Source organism: Panthera onca, chromosome D2 (genome assembly GCF_046562875.1).
Source record: "Panthera onca isolate mPanOnc1 chromosome D2, mPanOnc1 haplotype 2, whole genome shotgun sequence".
Lineage (NCBI taxonomy): Eukaryota > Metazoa > Chordata > Mammalia > Carnivora > Felidae > Panthera > Panthera onca.
In genome coordinates, this window is record NC_138349.1 from 43172164 (window position 1) to 43197955 (window position 25792).

The following is a 25792-nucleotide window of genomic DNA, read 5'->3' on the forward strand; positions in this document are numbered from 1 at the left end:
TTACAGTAATTTAAAAAAAACTCAAGATATTGGTTTTCTTTCCATTTAGTGAGATGGTGGCAGACAGTAAAGCCCACTGTGTTTTTATAATCGGATTTAAATTGTTTTTAATTATACAGCCCATATTCTCCCAGTAACATACCATCTCTGTGAGTTAATGGGCTTTGAAATCTCCCTTTGTTCCATACACTGTAGATACAGGTTTTTGTTAAGAGATTTATTTTATATATGGAAATTGAGAGAATTAGCGATGAGGTAGCTCCAGAGGAGTGTTGGGAGGTTCTATCACCTTAGGAGAAGGCAAATAAATGTCTGCAGAAAACTCAGCCCAAACTGTGGATAGAATTCGGAGAGTCTCCCCATCCCTGGAATAAGGTTTTGAGAGCACAAGTGATGCTCTGACCGCATTCACATAAATTTCTCTGTTGATCCTTCAGTGAAGGTATTAGAAAGGAAATATACAGTAATTCACTCATTCATGTCCTGAGTGCCTACTGTGGGCCTGGCCCTGAACTTGAGGATACGCAACAAGGAAAGCCATGATCTTTATCCTTGAACATCTGGCACTTTCCAGAGAAACAAACACTTGTGTGTATGCCTCTCAAGTGAGACGTCTCCAATGGTCAGTGCTTCCTTGGGTTGGACTGCCCGACAGGACTCGCGGCACACAGGGCTACCCAGGGCTCGCTCTCTGTGGATGGTACAGACTGACAAGGGCTTACCGAGGTCTGACCCAGGCTGGAGTCCCTAGGGCTTCCTGGAGGGTGGGCTGGACCAGGCCACATCTCCTGTTCTGCAGACCCAGAATGTCCCTTAGCCCTGCCCTCCCTACTCTGTCTTGGGGGCCTGGCCCTGTCTCAGGACCCCTGTGGGTATTTATCAGGGCCCAGCCTTGGTTCAGGCCACCTTGTAACTGGGTGGGGCTGCCCCAGTCAGGCTAATCAGGTTGGAAGATAAGGCTCCAGGTCCTCTTGGCCATTGGCTGGGGACCCAGTGAGATGTTGTGTGTGGGCATGTGTGTGCATTGTGGGGAGTGGGGTTCAGCCTCCTTGGTTATCCTGCCTAGGGCTGAGGCATTGGTGGGATCAGTGTCTGGGATCAGCTAGAAGTGCTGTGTGGCCTTTGTGTGTTGCTGCCCTCTCTGTTCCGGATGCTGGCTGTGGCAACTTGCTCAGTGGTGCCTCTCCTGAAATCTCAGGGAGGGGGGGTGTGCCTTTCACCATGAGGGCAGTGAGAATCCCTCCTTCTTCAGACCTTGCTTCTTGTCCCACCTCTTGGAATACAAGGGCACTGTGTTTGGGGTCCCATTGGTTAATGGTCTTTTAGCAGTGGTGTGGGGAAAAGGCCAGAATCTCCCCCAAGGGTTTAGGAGTGAGCAGAGGTGGGCAAGACTTGGGAGGCCCATCTGCCCCTCACCCACATCAACCCCTCCATTGGAAAAGCCCAGAGCAACTCCTTTTTATAAGCCCCTTCCCCCCAGCATAGAACTTCAAGCTCAGAAGCCCCTCCTGACCCATGCTAGAACTTCTAGAATTGGCACCCTTAACTGGACCCCTTTGCTAGACTCAGAAACCCCAGAATAGCAAGCTAAAAATCACCATGGCAAAACCCCAGGGTCCAAACCTCTATATCAGCTCCTCAGAGTAAGAGATGTAGATGCAGAACTGTCTAGCCTGGAGATGCAGTTTGGAAGCCACGCAGCCCAGATGCTCCAAGCTAAGGCTACAGAGTCCCACGACCATGCTCTTGAAGCCAGCCCCAGCCCAGAGCCCCAGCACAGCCCCCCACTCTTCCGGGCGGGCAGGCCTGGGGAATAGGGGCACCTGATCACTGCATACACAGATGTAAATGCAGAGCCTACAGCCAGAGACCACGTGTTGTGAAATGTAACTGAGGTTTCACGATACGTGGTCTCTCCTGTGGGGTTTCACGACACACACGTGGTCTGCCATTTACAGCTGGTGACAAGTGGAGTAGCTCTGGAAAGTATAAGAAAGGGGATGCTCAGGCTGAAGTGGGGCTGGGGGCTCTGCAGGGAAGGACTGTCCACTCTCACTGGCTGCAGAAATGCCACCTTCCAGCTCTTTCAGGTGAAGTATTACCCTGAGCAGGCCTTTCTGGAAATGCGCTGAGGGGAGTGCAGTGTGAGTGCCCAGAGCCTCTGGCTGCAGAGGGGGTGTGGCTGCCATGGGGCATTAGCCCCATCTTCTCTGCTGTCCTTCTGGCTAGTTTTGTGGGGCATGGAGGACCCGGGAACCTCCCAGCATGCCCTCAGGATCTCTGTGTCAGCAGTAGGATTTTCTCTCTGTTCCTAGAGCACTGTGCTCCTTTTATTCTTGTGTTTTAGGGCTTACCTTGAAACATGGACCTGGGTGGGCTCTGGGAGGCAGAGAGCTCTGGCCTTTTCCTTCCTCGATGGGCACCCTCCATGCATTCCTCAGGCCACTTCCTCCAGGGGGCCTCTCTGGCCTCCAGTCTTCACCCCAGCCGCTCTGCTCTTTCTCCCCTGCAGGCTTTTGGCTGCCCTGTGAGCCCCAAGGAGCAGGGAGTTCTTGTCCACTCTTTGTCTTCCTCTCTCACTCTCTCATTTTTTTTTTAAATCAAAATTATACATGCAGGTAGTTTAAAGAGTTGACAATTTCCACAAAGTTTAGAAAACCAGCAGCTCCCTTCCCTGCATTGTCCCCGCCAGTGGCAGCACCTGTCTGTGAGTGGATGTTAGGTGTTTACCTGCGTAGATCCCAGGAACGGGCTTGGCTTGCACCTGTGATTTTCTGGCACGGGCTTCTTGCTTCAGGGGAGGGATTCAATTCTCGGGCTCTGCCTCCCCCTGTACCCTCACTTCCCATCTCCTCCCAGCTGTGTCGCACCTTCTGGGATGCTGCCTTAGGCCTGTGCCATCGCAGCTCAGCCCCGGCCCAGCGGGGGAAGCCTTTGCCTTTCTTGTATACATTTCGTTTCCCCTGGAGTTAATGACTGACTTTGTGGCCGTCTGGGGCTTCGCTTTCCATGCATTTCATGCTAATTCATTCCCACGCTCTCAGCTGGTGGGTCATCCAAATTCCCTCTTGCTCCACTCATTTGCATCAGGTGTGGTTTCCATGCCACCTCTTGACCCATGACCCCTGGAGCCTTCTGACTGCTGCGGGGGGGCGGGGCACTCTCCCTTAAAATATCTGTGGGGCTCATTCTCATCTCTCCCCAGTCTATGCTCAGAATGTCCCCACCTCTGAGAGTTCTTTCCCGACACCCTCTTTAGATTTTCACTCTGTACCTATCTCACTCCCTGGCACTTCCCACATTGCCCTGTTTTTCTCTGTAGTGTGTCATGAGCGTCCTTGTAACAGGCCATTCATCTAGATGATTGACCTTCTTTTTGTTGGTTCACCCCCATCACCAGTGGAAGCTATGGGAGGGCAGGGATTGCTGTCTTTGGGTCCCTGTCTCTGGACAGCACCTGGCACACAGCAGGTGCCCAGTCAGGACTGAATACCTCTGAGCTGGTTGCCAGACCCCGGTGCAGAATGCTGTCCTGTGATCTCTCAGAGCGGCCTCTCTCCCCACCTGCTGGCTCCTTGGCACCTCCTTCCTCATGTTACTTCCCTCTTTTTTTTTTTAAATTTTTCCCTATGTTTATTTATTTTTGAGAGAGAGGGAGAGACACACAGAGACAGTGCCAGTCGGGGAGGGGCAGAGAGAGAGGGTCACAGAATCCAAGGCAGGCTCCAGGCTCTGAGCTGTCAGCACTGAGCCCTATTTGGGGCTCGAACTCACAAGCCATGAGATCATGACCTGATCTGAAGTGGCTGCTCAACTGACTGAGCCACCCTGGCGCCCCAGGTTACTTCCCTGTAAAGGTCTCCTGGGGTCTGCTGCTGACTCCCAGCCTTCCTCCTCTCCTCTCTCTGTTTTGTTTTCTTGGGCTCTTTAGGTAGGTGTGGTTGGCCTAATCACTGCTCTTCAGGGTGCTCAGTGTGACCATCCCTGAGGGCTCCAGGACCTTCTCCTCAGCAGAACTTCCCCGGCCCCCCTCCGTACAGCCCCTGGCTCAGCCTCAGAGTGCAGTGGGAACTACCCCACCTCTGGGAGCAGCAGGTTCATTCGTGTGGCTACAGCTAGCACTGGGTAATCACTGAGTCCATCCCAAGGGCAGCGTGTGCCTGCCCCAGTTCTCACTCACCCCAGCTTGGCCCACCCCATCCTCCTGCATGGGGCTCTGAGGTGCTCTGGCCTGGCCCTTGCCAGCCTTGGAGGCTTCTCCTGTCTCATCCTTTGCCTTCTTTCCTGCCTTCCCTTGCAGCTCCTCCCAGGGGGCTTTTCTCTGGAGGGCAGGACCCCTGGGAGGCTGCTGGGAGATGCCCAGGTGCAGTCTTGCTGGGTGTGTGGGGGGGAGGAGGGCACCTTCACTTCTGTAGGTGTTTACTGGTGTCTGGTCTGGCCAGGCACTGTATTGGGTGTTGGGATGGGCAGTGGACATGGCAGGTGCATGGATGGAGCTCATTGTCTAATGGAAAGAGTGGGTGAGAGATAGCACTTTGAAGGCGGGCCAGCTAGGTCTGAACCCCAGCTCTTCCAGCTTTTGACCTTGAGTAACTTATTTAAGCTCCCTGAGCTTCACTTTCCTCATCTATAAAATGGGGATAAACATAGCACCTGGCACTTGGGGTATTTGTGCTCACTGAAGGTGGCCCCATCCCCATCCCAACACATATTAGGGCAGCTAGCACATGCCAGGCACCTGCTGTGTGCTAGGTGCTGTGAGGAATGCAGAGGTGACTGACCTGGCCTTACAGTTTTAGGAACTCGTGACAGAGGGAAGGAGTGTGTGTGTGTGTGTGTGTGTGCTTTGGGGGGAGGGGGTAGGTGGGCGGAGCAGCAAGGAGAGAGCTGTGCGAGGCAAAGTAACAGAGGAGTAGGACAGAGTTGAAAGTTCAACTACCAGTGGTCATGGGGTCAGCCAGGGTCTCCAGGGTCCCTGACAGGGATGCCTGTGCTGCTGGACATTAAGGATTAGGCTGAACTTGGAATAGAACAGGGGAGGCACTGTGTAGGTGTTGGGTGGGCATCATAATGGGGTTCTGATGGCAGGTAGACTCCTGAGATGGGAAGGAGCAACAAGTTTCCTAAATGAATACTGATCAGAGCTCCTTCACTTACAGGAGACAAGAATCCAGCTCACCCTGGCATTTGCCAAAAGGGGCTCAGGCAAGACTGGATCTTGGGCTCTGGAGTGGACTGTGTGGGTCTATCTGACTTCATTTTTTTGCCAGGCTTTCTCCTTATTTGAAGGTCATTTTTCCTCCTTAGCAAAAATGCCAGAGGAAAGAGACCTATTCTCTCTCTCCACCCCAAGGGAAGAGGACCTCAGAAGATTTTGACTGGCTTGGCTGGGGTCATGAGCCCATCCATGAACCAGTCAGGTCTACTAGGGATGGGAGCATCCTGATTGGCTCAGCCTGAGTCATACGCCCATCCAGGAACCAGTGAGTGCACCAGGGATGTGGGTATCCTTATTGATTAGCAGTGTGCCTCACTCCTCTTTGAGACTGCATGGAATTGGAAGAAAAAGTACTCAAAGGGCAAGAGAAGGGCTGTTGGCAGAATAATGTGAATGAATAAATGTGCTGGTCATTCCGAACTGTAACTGGTACAGCCACTACCAGAGGCCATTCCGTGAGGATTAGTACTCCTCATGGGACTCTGTTGTCCTCACCATGCTGTTTTGAGGGCTGGCCTGGGCTTTCCCTACTGCTAAGGAGTTCCCTTAGGTCAGGACAGCACCTGTTACCTTTACAGCTCCAAGGGGTGTCTCAAAGGTGGATCAGTGTCTCCCCCCCAGACAGGGGATTCTGTGGTGTTGTAGCTGGGGCTCAGCTGTGATTGGAACTGCCTGTCCTTTACAGGACAACATCCTTGGAGGGATGTCCTGGGCACAGGCTCCTGGGCACACAGTTCAAGGGTCAGAGGCGCCCAGCTCTTGCCATACCCTGAGGCAGCTTCTGGTCCTGCCCACACTTAGGTTGGAGGGGTGGTGGACTTGCTGGGGGCCTCTCTAGCTAGTGCTGGGCTGCATTCTTGGTGGCTGGGCTTGTGGTCAGTCTGTTTGTTGATTGATCAGTCAGTGAGATAGAGTGGGCCAGGCAGTCAGCTGTGGTGTGGGATAGGGTCTTTCTAGAATGTGTACAGATGAATGGGCAATGCTCACACGAAATAAAACAACTGTCAAAAATAATTTGTAGCCATGTTCCCATGGAGCCAGGCCTGGTTATGACTTTGCATGTTGCCTCCTGGCAAATGAGTTTTGTCATCTGATCATTGCACTTTAGTACCTATTATGAAAGCCAGCCCTGAGGCTGGGCTGGGCAGGGGCACCACTGGGCTCCAGCACCCAGGGGATGGCGGCAGGGAGCCCGTCCATGTCTGGGAAGGTGTGGAGCTGGTAGGGGTGTCAAGGAGCCCTCGTTGTCACAGCGGGCAGGCCAGGTGGTGGAGAGACTCCGATTTCTTCTTCGGCTGCCTGCTTGGGCTCTTCAGAAGAGCACGTGAACCAGTAGGCTTCACATGCTGTGATCCTGGCACATTGATGGTCCTAGAAGCCCTCACTCCAGCCTGATCTCCACTGGTGATTTCTAATGTGTGCACATGTATATTTTATTGCAAGCACAATGAAACAAATCTCCTTCTAGGACATGGCATTGGATTAAGAAGTCCAATGATCTGGGGCGCCTGGGTGGCTCAGTCAGTTAAGCGTCTGACTTCGGCTCAGGTCATGATCTCATGGTCTGTGAGTTCGAGCCCCACGTCGGGCTCTGTGCTGACAGCTCAGAGCCTGGAGCCTGCTTCGGAGTGTCTCCCTCTCTCTCTGTCCCTCCCCCACTCACACTCTGTCTCTCAAAATTGAATAAATGTTAAAAAAATTAAAAAAAAAAACCCCAGAAGTCCAATGATCGAATTCCTAGGAAGGCAACTTGAAGTGGTCTGTGGCCAGCACAGGCCCTGCCACCTTCCTGACTCCATTAGGGGTGACATTTGTGATCAACAGGTGTGATGTTCACATGACCACTGGGCTCCCGTCCCTTCCCTGGCTCCTGAGGACTCACGGAAACCATGCTCAGCCAAACCTGGGGTCTCCCAGACCCTCAGTCCCTTTCCACTTTGGTGGCTGCAGGGACATCTTTTCCAGAACACAGGCCTGTTAAATCCACAGCCATCCAGGGGGCCAGCTAGTGGCCCTGACAGGTAAATCCATCAAGTGGCATATTCTGCTAAGAAGAACAGGAGTGTGGCTTGGGAGAAGCCAGCTGCTATCTGATGGTGCTATGCGGAGATTTTCCCAGCTAGGAGCTGTGCCCAGCACCCAGCTCATGTTGCTGCAGTCCTGTTTTGGCATAGCATAGGGGAAATCACTCCTTGCCTTTTCAAAATTAAACTTACTTTGACTTTCATTGCTAACACCACTAAAATCTGAGTGTGACAGCTACTGGCAGCTGCACCACACTGATTTGTGGGCAGCTGAGGCCCTGCTTTGTCCCTCTGCCTTCTTCAGGACACCAAGGCAGAGAGAGACTCACGGTTATTGAGTGCCTCCCAGGTACAGGGTACTCCGTGGGGTATTACATATGCTGTCTTGGCGTTTCCAAAATGGGTTTTGTGAAGCAGTAATTATACAAGATTAAACGCTCTGCCAAAGAAAGTTCCACATTCAACTGAGCCCGCAAGAGTTCACAACTGAGCTCACAAAAGTTAACAGGCTTCTTTACTGCAGGACTTCTCAGAGCCTTAAGTATGCCAATGCACATGGTGATGTCTCCAAGAGAAGCATCTAGCTGGGTCACAATGTATGCAACAACAGAGACTGTTTCTCCCACAGCAGTTTGTAGAATTAGTTGTGCAGAACTCAATTTGGGACATGCTGCTATGTCATTTTATTCCTCACCAGCCCTGGAAAGTAGCTATGATTGTCCTCATCTTAAAAATAACAACACAGAAAAAAACAACAACAACAACAACAAAAAAAAAACAACACAGGATCATGAGGTCTCTCCTATTGACTGCTGTATCCCCAGCACCCAGCACAGGGACCCCACACGGCAGGCCCTTGACACATGAGTGGGAGTTGTGTGAAGAGATGCTTTGTGAATGGCACATGGGGGAGAGCAGGGACAGCCCTCCCAACTCCTTGCACGACCCATGGTCACCTCTCCAAAGATGTCGGGAGGGCGCCTCCTCTCCCTGCCCTCCACTGGGGGCCTGTGGAGATCCCTCCAGCCATGGGGAAGGATCAGGAAGACTCAGTTTACTTCTCTGGAGCACGGGGACCATCATGGACAACAATGTATGTTCCTCAAAGTAGATAACACATCTTTCCCCGTTGTGTTCTCATAATCCAGCATGGGTGAAAATCAAAATTGGGTTTTCAAGGGTAAATAGGAGTTTCTAATACACACAAATGGGAGGAGGGCATTCTAGGCAGATAGCACTCCATGTACAAAGTCATGGAGGCCTGGAAAATCTGACATGTGATATGAGCCATATGTAATGAGGTACAGGGAGTGTGTAAAGGCTAAGTGACAGAAAACACTTCTCACTCAGGTTGATTAGGGCAGCCTTGAGAATCTGCTTCTTGTATGAGAAGAGACACTAGGAAGGGAAGCATGGTGTGTTCAGAGACCAGAGTGATTCCTGCCCCCACCCCACTCTGAAGAACGGGTTCACTTCATCCTGACAGCCAGCAGCAGCAATAAATGAGGGAGATGGAACGTGTTATTTTAATTATATACTTTCACCACCTAATTATAATTTTAATTGATATGCGAGCAGGTGCTGTGCTCTTCAAAGCAGTTTAAGGCAGGCACATTCCCTGGAAAAGGAGCACAGGTTGTTCTATTCATTAGTCAAGCAGATGGATGGGCTAGAAGGGCTGGGAGGGAGCCAAGGGGGCAGGGGGCAAAAGGGAGGGGAAGCAGCCTTTGCTCTGAGTGATGTAGGAGGTGAGGGTCCTGCCCTGGACAGGCTGAGCACAACATGAAGAAAGAGTGGAGGCGAGGGAGGAGAGGGGAGGGAGAGGAAGGGGGAGGGGACAAGGAGATGGCTGGCGTCCAGTGCTAGAGTGGATTTATTCATTTATTCATTCAGTTATACTCTCAACATTCATTCATTCATTCATTCATTCATTCAACAAATGTTTATTGAGAGCTTGCTGTAAAGGAGGCTCTGTGCTAAATGCAGGGGATTCCAGAATGACTCTGGTACAATTCTTCCCCTCAACATGCTCCCAGTCTGGTGGGGAAGAGTGGATCTATGTGGGAAAGAAACAATTACAGTTCATGGAATAAATGGAAAATTATCATAGAAGTGGCTTAGACTAGGGGAGAAGTTTTGTTTTTTAGTGATGTCAGGGAGGGCTTCCTGGGGGACACTTGAGTTGGGGTTTTGAGGTGTGAATAGGAGTTGGCTAAATTGTCTGAAGTTAAGGATAGGAGATGGTGGTGGGGGGATGGCATCTAAGCAGAGTTGGGGAGTTGTATGGGATGTGTAAGGAGTGCCTAGTGGTTTGTTGGGTCATTGCCAGGAGAGAAGGTCTGGAAGGAGATGTGGCTGGAGGTTTGAGTGATAAGTGGGTGTCCCAAGGATAGGAGCTGGATCTCAAAGAGGAGCTGGGTGAGATTTGAAGCTGGAGTTATTTGATGAGATTTGTGTTTCTGGGAGATCACCCTGGTGGAAGGTAGGACAGAGAGGCTGATGATGCAGCCAGGAGAAGTGAGGAGGGGCTTGTGAAGGTCAGGGAAAGAGCATGGAGGTTGGATTCTGGCCATTGGGGTAAGGGAAGGGGGGGTCAGGCTGAAGGCTGAGTCTGGGCTCAGGCCTGTAGAGGTTGCCATCCTTGAGATGAGGAGTTGGGGAGGAGCTGGGGAAGTTGATGAGTTGGGGCTGCCTGCGAGAGCTCCTGGCTGAGATGTCCCGGAGGCAGCACTTCGGAAAGCATTATTGGAAGGTGGGGAAAGGAATCCCCCACAGAGATGAGGCAGGGAGTTTGGAAAACAAGTTAAAACATTTTTTAAATGACTTAAAATTTTTATTTTATTGTGGTAAGCATGCTTAACATGAGCTGCCATCTTAACAGGTTAAGTGCGTGATACAGTTTTGTTAACTGTAGGTACATGACTGATGGCATAAACCTAGAACCTATTCATCTGGCACAACTGAAACTTTATAGCTCTTGAACGGTGTCCCTCACCTCTCCTTTCCTTCCAGCCCTGGACAATCACCATTCTGTTCTGTTTCTATGACTTTGTCATTTATGCTTTATATAAGTGGAATCATGCAGTATTTGTCCTTCTATGATTGGCTTATTTCACTTAGTATGACATCTTCAAGGTTCATCCATGCTGTCACATCTTGCAGGATTTTCTTCTTTTTAAAGGCTGAATAATATTTTACAGACACACCACATTCTCTTTATCCATTCATCCATTGATGGACACGTAGTTTGTTTCCACATCTTGGCTATTGTGAATAAAGCTGCGATGAACACGGGAGTGCAGATATCCCTTTGATATCCTGTTTTCATTGCCTTTGGATATATATACCCAGAAGTGGGATTGCTGGATCATATGGTAGTTCTTTGTAAAATTTTTTTTTGAAGAACCTCCATACTGTTTTCAAAAGTGGGCTGGACCCACTAACAGTGCACAGGGCTCCAATTTCTCCATACCCTTTACTTTGTTGTTCTTCTTTGCTTGTTTGTTTGTGGTTGTGGCCATCCTAGTGGGTGTGAAGTGATATCTCATGTGTAGGGTTTTTTTTGAAGTTTATTTATCTAACTAATCTCTACACCCAGTGTGGGGCTTGAACTCACAACCCCGAGATCAAGAGTTGCACGCTCCTCCAACTGGGCCAGTCAGGTGCCCCTCATTTGTAGTTTTGGTTTGCATTTCTGTGATGATGATGTGAGCATCTTTTCATGTACCTGTTGGGCATTTGTTTGTCTTCTTTGGAGATCAGGTACTCTGCCCATTTTTCATTGGGTTATTAGTGTCTTTGTTGTTGTCCTTGTTTGTTTGCTATTGAGACACGTAGACCAATGAAACAGTGTAGAGAGCCCAGAAATAAACCACATTTGTTTGGTCAACTGATTTTTGACAAGGGTGCCAATAATACACACGATGGGGAAAGGGTAGTCTGTTCAACCAGTAGTGTTGGGAAAACCGAATGTCCACATACAAGAGAATGAAATCAGATCCTTATACCATACACAAAAATCACCAAATCCACTCAAAATGGATGAAAGACTTAACTGTAAGACCTAAAACTGTAAAGCTCCTAGAAGACAACACAGGGGGAAGCTTCATGATAAGTGTCTTGTCAACGATTTCATAGATAAGACACCGAAAGCACATGCAACAAAACCAAAAACAGACAAATGGAACTACTTAGAAACTTACAAACTTGCCCAGGAAAGGAAACAGTCAACAGGGGGCAATGGGAGAAAATATTTGCAAATCATATGTCTAACAAGGGGTTAATTTCCAAAATATATGCGGAGCTTGGCTCTTAAGGTTCTATTAGCAGGCACTCTTGGGGTCCACACCTGGGGAAGGAACGAAAGGGACAGAGTCCTGGGCAAGAGGCAAGAGAGGGGGTGAGGCCATCCCAGGGGAGGACACCCGGGGGGCTCTGAAGACAAGATGCAGTGACCCTACAGAGGCCTCCTGACTCAGGGACAGAGGGCTGGACCTTCATGCCCCCTGCCACTCAGCCCTGGGGCGGCTGCCTCAGGAATGGGATGTGGCTTGGGCACAGGGTTTCTCATCAGCTGGGGCGGTCCCTTTTGGAGGCTGTCGGCAAAGAGCATCAGAAAGCAGTGTCCCAGGAATCCTTAATTCCAGAAGAGGCATCTGGGGCACAGTGTCCACCACACGTGGTGTTGAAGGAGACAGAAGGGGATCCCCAGCCTCCCTTCCCAGGGCCCCACTAACCCTTGCTTCTCCCACTTGCTGGCTTCTGTCTGTCTTGTTTTTTCCTCCTGGAATGTCTCCCTGTTCTCTCCATGGACTGTCTTCCCCATCCTTCACCCGAGTAGCCTTCCCTCCTCAGGCAGGAAGTCCATCTTGATTCTAGAGAGTAGGAGAAGACTGTGAGAGAGCCAGTCCACCCGAGAGGGTGGGGAAGGCCACGGCCAGCCATCTCCACGCCCCGCCCTCCTACTGGCTGGCTGTGTGACCTCAGGGAAGTCGTACTACCCCTGGGATCCAGTTTTTCCATCTCTGAAGCTCTGAAGTGAATGGTCTGGACTCAGCTTGTTTTCACATATGTAGGTGGCTCTGGTTTGCAGGTCTGCCCCCACACTTCCCCAGCTTGTGTCGGGTCTGTCCCCTACAGTCAATTCCTGCTCACTGTGACATCCCCATCCGACCAGATGACCAGTGTCCGGGGCAGTGGGTCTGTATCTGATTCAGCTCTGCCTACCCTGCTATGTCCAGTGAGATCTAACAGTGACGGTGGGCCGGCTACCCGTCTCTCTGGAGAGGACGAAGCAGCCCTGTTTTATCCGCTCTGTGCCAGGTGCGTTACAGGCACTAGTGTGTTTTTGCTCAGGACAGCCTGTGTACGTGTGAGGAAACCAAGAGACTCAGTGCCTGCCCCGGGGAACAGAGCTGGGGTAGAAATGACAGCTGAGTTGGGGACTCTGGTCTGGTCACCCCAAAGTCTGGGCTCTTATTCTACCTGCTCCTGGGGTCCTGGGGTAACCCTGTGGGGAGCCTGGCAGGCTTTGTCCGCCTCCAGCCCTGCGTGGCTGGGGCACTGGTGGGAATGTTCAGCAGTGTTGACTCCGGCTGTGAAGTTTCAAATGGTGCTGTGGGTGCCTGGCGGGGGGGTAGGGGGCACCGCCGTGGCAACTGATCTTCTGAGCCACCCTCCTCGCTGTTCTTGGAGCTGCTCAGGCTCAGTTGTGTAGTGGCCGGGGTGGGAGACCCTGTCAGGGCAGCTCTGGGTGTGCTTCCTGCCCCACTCAGGGGTGCCCAGCCTGACCAGAATGCCCAGGGGGAATTGGGGAGGTGCTTACAGAAATCACAGTGCTCTGACAGCTGGAGATGTGAGGGGTGAGGAGAAGTGGGGTTTGTAGCACATCCCACAAGAACAAGCCACGCCTGCAGCTTTGCACTGGTGACCGTGGTCGTCTCCTGGCCCTTGCCTGCGTGCGCTGGCCTGGTCACAGCCTCCCCCGCTTGTCTACCCCTGCAGTCCTTCTGTGATGGGACATCCTCTCAGGAGGCCTGGGTTTGAGCCCAGCCCAGGACACACAGCCTGCCTTCCTTTCCTGCCACCCTGCTTTTCTTCTCTTCTTCCTTTGTGCTCACCACAGCGAGCAGGGTTATAGGCTGACAGGCTGCCTCCTGGGCGTTGCAATCTGCCCCTTTGCTGCATGGCCTTGAGCTGGTCCTCCAGCCTCACTTCCCATGCTGGGACGTGCTCGATGTTTAGTGGGCCTGCCTGTCATGAAGGAGGCGCCCCGTACTTGTGGGTCAACTCCCAGCCAGGCTTTCCTGGCTTCTGTTTTCCAGGAAACCCTGCACCTGGCCTCACCTGGACTTTGCCGTGTGCCACACCAAGATTAGTTTCCAGCCTTGCTTTCCGGCTACGTGGCCTTGCACGAACTATGAGGACTGTCTAGGCCTTCCTGTTGCTCGGCACTGTGGGGACCCTAACGGCCACTGCCTCACTCAGCTCAGTCAGGGCTGGGGAGTGGGTATGGTCGACCATGCTGTTACTGTGCAGTCTCCAGGGCTCTGCTCCCATGGCCTCTCTTGAGCTCCAGGCTGTGGGTGAACTTGTGTAGGGGGAGACCTGCTCAGCCCTGGTGGCACTGCCAGCCTGCTGACTGGGGACAAAGCTTGTGAGGCAGGGCAGTGCCGTCTGCTCTTTGCCAGGGGTGTCCTGTGCCTGCCTGAAGATCTCCACTGGGCAGGATGGAGAGCCAGAGGAGGAAGGGAAGGGCTCCAGGAGGGAAGGGGTATGCATACAACTCCCCAGGATGGGAATGGTGAGTCTGGGGTCAGAGGGAAGCCCTGGGTGTCTGGTTCATTCATTGACATTTATTGAGCCTCTCCCTGGGGCTGGGGACTCAGAGGAAACAGATGAGGGCCTGTCCTGAGGGAGCTCACAGCCACATCCATGATACAGGCCCTGATGCCTGACTGCTCCAGAGACAGGGTGGGGGACTTCAGGGACAGGTAATGGGAAGGGAGGGCAAGGCCTGTTGGCCAGCTCTGTGTCGGGAAGGGGCATCATGGAGGCAGCCTCATGGGGTCTGGACAGGAGCCGGGGAGGAGGCTGCAATGCTCAGGCTGTTGAACTGAATCTAAGGACAGTGAGGAGCCCTTGATGATGTGGCTGCTAAGCCCTGTTGTGGCTGATTTGCATTGGAGGAGGTTCCCTCCAACTTCTCCAGGAAGATCAAGGCTCTGGGTCCCTGGGGTTAAATCTGGACCTGTCCAAAGTATGGGTGAGGAGGAGGCTGGAATGTGGGGTCGAACAGCAAGACCCCAGCAGGGCCCCGTCCCCTGGGATTTTGCAGCTGGGACATGCACGTACTGCCAGTTGCTGGTGACGGGGTCAGTGGCCTAGCGCAGGAGATGGGCACAGAAGGTAGCATATACATGCTGAAGGTCATTTGGGCCATTCTCTCAGTGCCAGATGGAGTGATCCCCCCTCCCCCCACCTTCCCTGGGCCTGCTCTCATCCTCTGGCTGAAAGGCAGGGCGTGCCTTGCCCCAAGCTCTACCCAGGGAAGGCAGCCCACAGGCTCTGATTCTGGACATAACTGTCTTCCTTCCTTGGTTTCATGGTGACATGTTAGGGTTCTTGTCCTCCAACCACATGGGCCATAGACCCCTGGCTCGTTAGGGGTTGGTGGTGCTCTGTAACCACAGCATGTTCACTTGCCTCAGAGGGTCCTTGAAATCCTGACATGGTCCTTAGGGATGTGGCAGGGCCACAGCGGGGGGCAGAGGCAGCCTGGTGGAGCCTGCCACAGGCAGCATGCATGTGTGAGGCTGGCAGGGCTGGGGAGGGCAGGTGAGCCAGGCAGCCAGCTCATTATTTCACTTCAGAGGGTGGGAAGAGATTGCCGCGTCTATCCTCACATGTGGAAGAAGATGCTGGCAGATATTTGCTGAGGACTCCATGCCCATGCTTCTTTCCTCACTTGGTGCTTCTTGGCTTTGTCTACCCATGCCGGGGTGGCAACCTTGGGGGTGTGCGGTTCATTGTCTGAATCTCAAGCCCTATTCTCTTGCAAGCACTCGGCAGCATGGGGAAGTTCTGGGCTTATTGACAGGTAGAGGGCTGGGGGTGAGAGGAGAGCCAGGGCCCTCATGGAGAGGGCCATAAACAGAGCTAAAGGGCCTCACTCAGTGAGTCCCTGAGTCCAGTGTCTCTTGGCCCACTGGCATGGCAAGTCTGAGGGTGCCAGGACAGGTGCCGAGTCCTGGGGCTCTTGACCCCGAGTTAATTCTCAAAATGTGAGAGACTCTATAGGGAATTTCTCCCAGTGGGAGCAATGGGGCACCATCCATTTGCATATGAACATGTTTCCTGAAATTTTCCGGTTGTAAAAGCAATACCTAGACTTCATAGAAAAATTAGGACCTAATGAAAAGCACAAGAAAATAGATAAATGTTGCCAGGACCACAACCATACAGAGAACTGCTGTTTACATCTTCTAGCCTCTGGTCTTTGCAGACTTCCTTCTCATATGGTTGAGCTCATTCTCTTCACTTGGATTTGTCTTAAACCTTAGTCCTTCTGTTTCTTTAAATGTCACAAGTAACACACAGATAAGTGTCACTGTAAAAGAGTTAAGGATAATGAAAAGAAATAGAAGTCCCATTTCCCTCCTCAGAGGGAAAACTGAAATCAGTTTGCTGTATATCCTTCCAGAACTTTCTCTCGGTATTTACATTTATGTACATACAAAATGGAATACAGATAAGAGCATTCCTCTGAAACTTTTCATGGGCCAAAATGGTATAAAGCAAAGAGTATCCCCTACTTCCCAAAAGTTCAAATGACACCATTTTGCTTTTTATGAAAGACCTACAGTAGTATCTGTTTTGCTAACCGAAAGAAACCCAAAGAGGATTTGCACTTTTATGAAAAAAAGCTGTTACTGTACTAATGTAGGTCTTTGGTGAAATTGAAATGGCATCTTGAGAACTTTTGGAAAGCAGGGATAACTGCACAGAGTTTTGCTTTGTATATATAAATAATACCTAATAATAAGCAATAATAATAATGCTTCTGAATATATAAATAATGCTGACTACCCATATTATACTCTACCTTGCTAATTTTTATTCACTAATATGTCTTGGTGAGCTCATTGTGTTATTTCATATAAATCTATCACTTTTTAAAAATGTTTATTTTTGAGAGAGAGAGAGAGAGAGACAGACAGACACGGAGTGTGAGTGGGGGAGAGGCAGAGAGAGAGGGAGACACCGAAGCAGGCTCCAGGCTCTGAGCTGTCAGCACACAGCCTGATGTGGGTCTTGAACTCATAAACCATGAGATCATGACCAGAGCCAAAGTCGGATGCTTAACTGACTGAGCCACCCAAGCACCCATAAATCTATCACTTTTTAAAAAATCCCATAACATGTTTCCATGTTAAGAAATATTTAAGTTATTTCTGATTTTTCACAATTACAAACCATATTGTGATGAAAATTCTTACACATGCTGATGAGTATTCATCAGGGTAGATTCCAAGATGTGGAGCTGGTTGGCTGAATGGCATGCACAATTAAATTTTTCAGTAGCTTCTGCCAAATTGTGCTCTAGAAAGCTAAATGAATCAATATGCGCTCCCAGTTGACATTGTAAGAAGAACACCAGCTTTCTTACATTCTTGCCAACACTTGATATTATCAGCCTTTTGAGTTTTGCCCATCTGATAGCTGACATGCCGTACTTCATTGTTATTTCAATTTGCATTTCCCTAATTGATGTGAGTCTTTTTATATCACATTCATCATGTATGCCATTCTAGTAGATCTTAATTGTTAATCAAAATGTTATCACATATTTATTGATCCAAATAGTTCATTGCAAACACAGTTAACAGAGGCATTGGCCTCAGTGCTCCGTGATGAAACTTTTATTTTCTATTTTTATTTATTTTATTTATTTTTTTAAAGTTTATTTTTTTATTTTGAGGGGGGAGGGGCAGAGAGAAAGGGGGAGAGAGAGAATCCCAACCAGGCTGCACACTGTCAGCTCAGAGACTGACGCAGGGCTCGATCTCACAAACTGTGAGATCATGACCTGAGCTGAAATCAAGAGCTGGATACTCAACCAACTGAGTCACCCAGGCGCCCCTCAATGATGAAACTTTTAAAAGGGCAGTATATGCTGCCCCAAGACTCAATACTGACGGTGACGGGTTGATGGGGGCCCACTGACGCGGTGGGGTTGTTCTCATGTGGATTTGATGCACTTTCTTGCTGCTTGTATAAATTCTTTAAGATGCTGTTGTTGAAGCGTGTGGTCTCCAGCAGTAGGCAGAGTAACTGGGTAGAGATAACTAGTGCATATCCAGAGTTACAGTGAGACCTGTGGAATCTCTGAGCCCTGGGGTTTTAGGCTGCTCTACCTTCATATTTAATTGAGAATAAAAACAGCACCAAACTGTAACATATATGCAAGGATGTCCAAGAAAAGTATTAGGTTTTTTCAGGATGGCTGTGAAACCAAATTATTTTTATTTTTTAAATTAAATTAAATTTTTAAAATGTTTATTTATTTTTGAGAGACAGAGAGACAGAGCATGAGTGGGGGAGGAACAGAAAGAGAGGGAGACACAGAATCCAAAGCAGGCTCCAGGCTCTGAGCTGTCAGCACAGAGGGGCTCAAACTCATGAACTATGAGATCATGACCTGAGCCAAAGTTGGATGCTGAACTGACTGAGCCACCCAGATGTCCTGAAACCAAATTATTTTTAAAATATGTTCTTGTTTTGGGGCTTCCCACTTTGCTGGTTGCCTGCTGGGTAGTCTGGCACATGCTTGACCCTTGCCTTCAGTTTAACCTGTGAGGTGCCTGTAGCCGTGGGGTGTACCTCCTATGTTATGTGTGTCTGTGGGGCTTTACGTTCACTTCTAACCGGAGCCTGGTACTACCATTTGCTTGGGCCAGTAGTGCTCCATTACTTTTCTTCCAGTGGCCATTCTTCTCTTTTATGCCCTTTGGTGTCATTGTGGTCTATTTGAATTGCTTTTCACGATTTCATTAATGTTCTCTGATTTCTCAGTTTTTGTTCATGTGGTTCAGACCATCTTGTCCTTCTTAGAACTTTCAAACATTTGATTAACTAAATAAATGCTCAGAAAATGAATGTAGTTCTCATAAACAATCATCTACTTGTCACCCACTGGTTATAAATGAAATGGTGTGTCTGTCACTGAATGCTTTAAATATATAGGTTAATAAAGCGAGAGCTGTCATCTTGATACACTGATAGTTACCATCCAGAGGCATTGTGAGTCTCTCTATTTAGTTGGAAGTCTTTTTAATGATTTTAGTAAAGTTTTATGTTTTTCTTCTTATGGGTCTTGCACATTTCTTATTAGGTTTATCCCCAGGGATTTTATAGATTTTTTTTTTTTCTGATATGAATGAACTTTCTTTTGGATTGCATTTTCTAATTGGGAGTGCTGGCATACACGAAAGCTATTGATTTTTGCCTATGGATTTTTTTTTTTTATCCGTGAGTTTTGTTGAACTTTCATGTGAATTCCTAACAGTTTATTAGTTGATTATTTTGAAGCTTATAGATAGATGCTCATATTTTCTACAATTCATGCCAATTTTGTTTCCTTTTTCACATTTATTCGTATTTCTTTTTCAGGTGTTATCACATTGTCTAGGACTGATAGTGGTAGAATATTCTAAAGTTTCACAATTAAGTATGATGCTTGCTGTGGGTTTCTAGGAGATGGCCTTTATTTGGTTAGGGTAGTTCTTTTTGATCCCTTCTTCATTAAGAGTTACCAAGGGTTTTACTGAGAGTATTATTTTGGTCAAATACCACAGGTGACCTGATTCAAATTAATTTCTAAATACTTTGGAATTTTGTGTGTGTGTGTGTGTGTGTGTGTGTGTGATGAGTTCATAAGCGAGCAGTTATATATGTATGTATATATACACATATATATACACACACATATACGGGTGTGTATGTATATATATACATACATATATATGTATATATATATGTACATATATATATGTATATGTACATATATATACATATACACTCACATATATATATACATATACGCACATATACACATATATATACACACATATATATGTGTATATATACACACACATATACACACATATATATGTGTATATATACACACACGTATATACATATATATATATATACATATACACACACATAAAGAAAAGGTTTAAATTTTCTAAGTAGGTAGATGGGGGCAGTTTCTTTTTGTTGTTAATTCCAACCTTATTGCATTGGACTCAGTTAATGTATGATGGATTTCTGAATAGTTTTTTCTCTAGGATTTCACTGAGATTTCCACTGTTGGAGAGCTGGGTGGCATGGGAGAGATTGTGCTGTCTCTGTTGGGTCTCGTGAGTAAGCCCAGAGTTGAGTTGAGAGCAGATTAGGGCAGACTTGGGTCCTAGCCTGCCTCCCACTGGCTGCATGATGGTGGGCAGGTGGCTGGGCATTAGTTTGATCATGAGTAGAATGGATATCATGTAGTGCCTACTTTGTTGCATTGTGGAAGGATTAAATTAGTTAATATATACAAAACTATAAAACAAAAGCTGGAACATAGTTGAAGTATTTAATAAATATATATTATTAGATAAACTTATAGGTGAGATATGCAAATCTTCCATATTATTGTTTTTTGCCTACTGAATCAGAAATAAAAATATTGAAGTCACTGTTATGATTGTGGGTTTGTCAGAATCCTCTTTAATTATTGTTAGTTTGGCTTTATTTTGCAGATGTGTTGTAAAGTTCATAAAATGCCACAGCTGTTCCATTTTTTTGGTGTGGCTTTTATCTTTTATCAATATGAAATTTCCCTGGCTATTCCTTTGAGTGCTTTCTACCTTGAATTCCATTTTGTCTGATAAACACCTTCTTTTTCTGGCTTACCTTTTGCTTAATATTGCCTTTCTCAACCTATTATTTTAAGCCTTTCCGGGTGTTTGTATCTTTTGTAAAAATAATTTAAAAAATCTGATTCGTTTATTGAGGTTTTAGGCGAAGGTACCCTATTTACATTTGATGAGATTACTGCCACATTTGGACTCTTTTCTTGCCATCTTATTTTGTGTTTCTCACTTACTATGCTTTCTTGGGCAGTTTTCCCCCTTTCTTGCCTTTTGTTGGGTTGATTGGGTTTTCCTTGTCCCGGTTTTTTGTTCCTTAAAGCAATGTTCTCAATAGGAGCACTGCTATCATTTTGGAAAGACTGTCCTTTGGGATGTGATACTTTTGCCTTCTTGGAGGACATTTAATATTCTTGGCTCTGGACACCGAATTACAGTAGACCCCTGCCTGTCACTATGACAATCCCAAATGCCCCTTCCCTCTGTTCCCAGTGGAGAGCCATCTGCTAAGGGTTCAAATAATACGTTATATTTTTGTTGTATGATGACATGTATTTTAAAGATCTATTTAGGCTCCCATTTGTCTCTCACCACATAATCAGTGTTTCCATTATCTTCCTGAACAAATCAAGAACTTTAATACGCCTTGACGCTTCCACACTTGAATTTTATCACCACTTAAAAGATGAGACCCAACTGGGATTTTGTTCCAAATTTTAATAATAGTCAGTAAATGGTTTTAACAGTAAATTAGAAAAATTTTCCCACTGCTGCTCTTGTATTCCACATCCTGTTCTCAGATTCATTTTTTTTGTCATTAGGGCAAGATTCACATACTGTAAATCATGATTTTAAGTATTTTCAGGTGTATAATTCAGTAATATCCGGTACACTTGCAGTGGTTGTGCAACCATCACCACTACCTAATCCAGAACATTTTCATCACCCCCACAAGAAACCCCTTCCCTGTTAGCAGTCATTCTCCATTCCTCTCTCCCCCAGTGCCTGCCAACCAGTTGTCTAGTCTCTGTCTGGATTCATTTTTGTAGTTGCTGGAGCATACCATTTGGTAATTCTTTCCAAGAGGGTTTGTGGGCGATGAGGTTTCTCACATGTCAGAAAATTCCTGTTTTCTTTCCAAAGGCTGAGTATTCAAGTTTTATGCCATTTCTCCCCTAAACACGCCTTTTGAGATACTACTGTTTCATTGGCCTGTGTGTGTTTGATCACATAAATAGTAAGAGCTAAGTCTTACTTAGTCGGCACTCTGTGTCTGGGGTTTATGCATGTCAACCCATGTAACTCTGACATCAACGATGTGAAACTGTTGTAGGGACTGTTCCCCACACATTGGATGGGGAAAGTGAGGCAGAGTGAGGAGGGGCCCCGCAACAAAGAAAGAGGGGTACAGTGCACACCCTGCTGCCTGGTTTGCAAGAAGTTGACACCAGTCAGTAACTTCTGTTCTGCTGTAGGCAATGCAATTTGTGTTGTTTCTTCTTTGGAAGAATTTGCCATTTTTCCTTTTTCCCTTGAGTCTGAAATTTCTCCACTTTGTGCCTAAATAATTGTCTTTGTACAGAATCTGGCTTTGCATGTGGTGAGTACTTTCAGTCTGAGGATTGCGTCCTTCTGAGGTTATTTATTTTACTAATTTCCTGTATTCTTTCAGATATCTCCTGAGAATTCCTTTTAGGTGGTGGTGAGAGTTTATACCCCCCCAAACCCCCATTCCCTTTTGTTTCCTTTCATCCTTTCTGTCACTGAGCTTTTGTACCACCATCTGGGAGAATTCCTGTCTCAGTCTCCAGGTCAGGAATTTGATCTTCAGCTGCTCCATGCTGCTATTCAGCCTGTTTTTATACTTTGATAACGAAGTGTTTGGTTCCCAGATCTAGTTCATTCTTCTTCCTTCTTTAGTGGATGCGATACCTCTCCCATCACTAAGAGTTTCCTTGTTCTAAAGTGTTATTCTGTCTGTCCTAATACCTCTATATCCTCAGGTGTTAGTTCTGGTAGTTGATGGATTTGACTTGCCTCTTTCAATGTGTAGCTTTTCTTAAATGTTGGTGGTTGATTCTGGGTTGTGTTCTTCTCTTTGGGTTTGAAGTCCTGTTGGACTATCTGTGAGGCTAAACACAGCCCCAGCAATGGGGGGCTGGGTTGGGTCCCTGGGTTGCTGCATTGGTGGTATCAGATTCTCATGTTCGGGGTGTGAGGATTCCACCAGGATTCCTGGGTGTTGGTGCCACTGTCAAGCTGCCTGCCCCCTGGAAATCAAGTACCTCCCACTTCTTGCTCCTGTGGGCAGTCACTTTTGTAGTTCGCTGCTTTGCACTGTGGGGTGCACCTGAATGCCTTTCCCAAGACCCTACCATTTCCACTCTCCATTTTTTTTAACCACTCTCAAATTTGTTCAGAGCTTTCCTTTGTGCCACCATACCCTCAGCTTTCCAACTCAGAACTGCCACCTCATGGCAGCTATCTCTTGAGTGTCTTTGGGCTTTGGTGCCATTTCCAATATGAACCCATGAGCCTTCATCCTTTCAGAGATTCCTCATGATTAATGCCCTCTTAAGAGACCCATTCTTGTTTCCTATCACTGGTGCAGGTTTTTAAAAAATTATTTACCTTTAATGTTGTCATTTTAAGGCATTTGTGTTGGGAAGGAGAGGTCGAACATGTCCTTGGGCTGCCATTTTGATCCAATCTCTGTTCGTTTTTTTATGGATGACCTTGTACTAGAAGGGCCTCATGATGTTGCATACAGTTCCTTCCATATAATTACTGTGATATGGTAATCATTTCCCAGGTCACTAAAAGTAATCACTATTTCAGTGACTGCATAATATTTCTTTTAGTGGCAATACCTTAATTGACTCATCCAGTTCCCTTTACTTCCCAACATTTTACTATAATAAAAAAATGTAGCAGTGAACATCTTATACCTGAAACTTTGTGTACATTTGGGACTACACACAGTCCCTGAGTAGTAATGGTCTGACTTAACGAATTTTCAGTTTTACGATGGTGCAAAAGCAATAAACATTCAGTACCGCACTTTGAATTTTGAATTTTGATTTTTACTTGGGCTAATGGCATGCAGTATGATCCTCTCTTGTGACACTGGACAGTGGCAGCAAGCTGCAGCTCCCAGTGAGCCACACGGTCACACAGGTAAATGACTGATCCACTTAGAACCATTCTGTTTTTCATTGTCAGTACACATTCAGTGAGGTGGAATCCTCACACCCCAAACATGAGAATCTGATACCACCAATGCAGCAACCCAGGGACCCAACCCAGCCCCCCATTGCTGGGGCTGTGTTTAGCCTCACAGATAGTCCAACAGGACTTCAAACCCAAAGAGAAGAACACAACCCAGAATCAACCACCAATATTTAAGAAAAGCTACACATTGAAAGAGGCAAGTCAAATCCATCAACTACCAGAACTAACACCTGAGGATATAGAGGTATTAGGACAGACAGAATAACACTTTACTGAATGTGTTTACTGTAACATTCAGTACACATTCAGTACACATTCAGAATTCAGTGAGCATTCTGAGCATGTTTCAAGTAGGCTAAGCTAAGCTATGATGTTTGGTAGGTTAGGTATATTAAATGCATTTTCAACTTATGATATTTTCCACTTAAAATGGGTTTATTGAGGGGTGTCTGGGTGGCTCATTTGGTTAAGTGTGTGACTCTTGGTTTTGGCTCAGGTCATGAGATGGAGCCCCACGTAGGGCTCTGTGCTGAGCATGGAGCCTACTTGGGATTCTCTCTCTCCCTCTCTCTCTCTCTCTGCCCCTCTCCTGCTCGCTCTCTATCTCTCTCAAAAATAAATAAATAAGCTTAAAAAATGGGTTTATTGCGATGAGCCCCTATCATATAAGTCCAGGAAGATCGGTGTTTTCCTAAGAGAATCCTTAGGGGATCCTTGTCGTTTTCACACCCAATGAACAACTTCCCATTCCCTCTTTCTGCAGCCCGTGGTAACCACCACTCTACTTTCCATCTCTGATTTGGACTGCCTTAGGTGCCTCATAGGAGTGGAATCATACAGTATTTGTCCTTTTGTGATTACCTTATTCACTTACCATGTTTTCAAGGTTCATCCGTATTGTCACTGTGTGTTTTAAAGTGTCCACTCTGCCCCCGTCTACACCGAGAGCCCCCCACCCCCACTCCCCACCTCCAGTCCATGTTCGGGAATCAACAGTGCTCTCCCGGGAGGTGGCCTGGGTATCACTCTTCATTCGTGTGCAGAGAGAGGGCTTTTCCCGGAGACTCTGCCAGCCTCATTCGCTTAGTGATTCATCTCAGAGCCAGAGCCAAATGAAATGGAATTTCATTCCCAGCAGGGCTGGTCTGAAAGTTTGTACTTATAAACTTGCTTTACAGTAATCTATACGTTGAGTTTTATCATGGTCCCTGCTCTGTTTCTCCTGCTTCTGCTACATGTATCGCCACGTGTCACGGGGCCCAGGTGTGAGGGGCGGCCCTGGAATGCCCTGTGCCCAGGGGGTGGGTGGGGATAGTGATCACGAGGGGTGCGGTTTAAAGATGTAATTGCATTTTTATCGCTTGATTATTGCTGCTTCTGTCCTGAGGAGTGAGGGGGCTCCTGGTACAGCTGTTTCTCACTGCAGTTCATGCTTTAAGATCTGACTCTGTGAGGGAATTTGATAGAGTCTGGGGAAGGGGAGGGGAGGGCAGCACCTGTAGCATCCTGAGTACCAGGACCAGCAAGTGCTCCTGAAAGCCATCAGCATCTTTGCCGCAGTCACTGTCCTCATCAGCAACTCTGCAGGCCCCAAGACTTCCCACCTCCCAGATTGTCTCAAGAATCCTCAGAGGGGGCCATTAGCATGACCGTTTTATAGATGGGTAAACGGAGGCTCCTTGCTCAGAGTCATGGCTCAAGTTAGTGCCTCTTGGAAGGTTGGATGCTTTATTCTTGGGATTGATGTGGGCAGTCAGAGGTCCACGGGGACTTGGTGGAGGCAGAATGAGTGGTGGAGAGAGGGAGAACCATACACTCCCACTCTGCACCCCCTGGGCTCACCCAGAGCAGGCCTGGAAGGGACTGCAGAACTCAGCTAGTTCAGTCACTGCGTTATTTCCTGCCCAGTTCAGGGGCTGTCTCCAGGAATGTGCAGGGCTGGGCCAGCCACGTGGTGGTAGGCAGAGCCTTTGCAGGGTCCTGGAGACAACAAGCTGGAGACCCAGAATGGATTCCTGGCCCTCTGATTCTGGCTGAGTGATCTGGGGTCAGCTACTTAACCTCTCTGAGACTCAGCCCTGTTGTTGTACTCCTCCCTGGTCTGTGCTGAGTTTTGGTGAGGCTGATCTGTCTGCCTGGTCTCTGGGCTTTTCTTCTCAGACTAGTTGTCATAGAGATGCTTTGAAAACAAAGGCAGATACAGAAACAGAATCATAACTGCAAAGAACAAAGAGGTGGTTGCCAGAGGGAAGAAGGGGGGGATGGGTGAACTAGGTAAAGGGGATCAAGAGGTACAAACTTCCAGTTATAGAATAAATGAGTCATGGGATGAAAAGTACAGCATAGGGGATATAGTGAATAATATTGTAATAACTTCGTATGGTGACAGATGGTGACTATAC

The 25792-nt window shown here is 47.7% G+C and overlaps 1 protein-coding gene across 2 annotated transcripts in view; it reads left to right on the forward strand.

Moving 5' to 3' along the window:
* Positions 1 to 25792, forward strand: part of GRID1 (glutamate ionotropic receptor delta type subunit 1) — a 696363-nt gene that overhangs the window by 20238 nt on the left and 650333 nt on the right. The gene's annotated exons all lie outside the window — the stretch shown is intronic.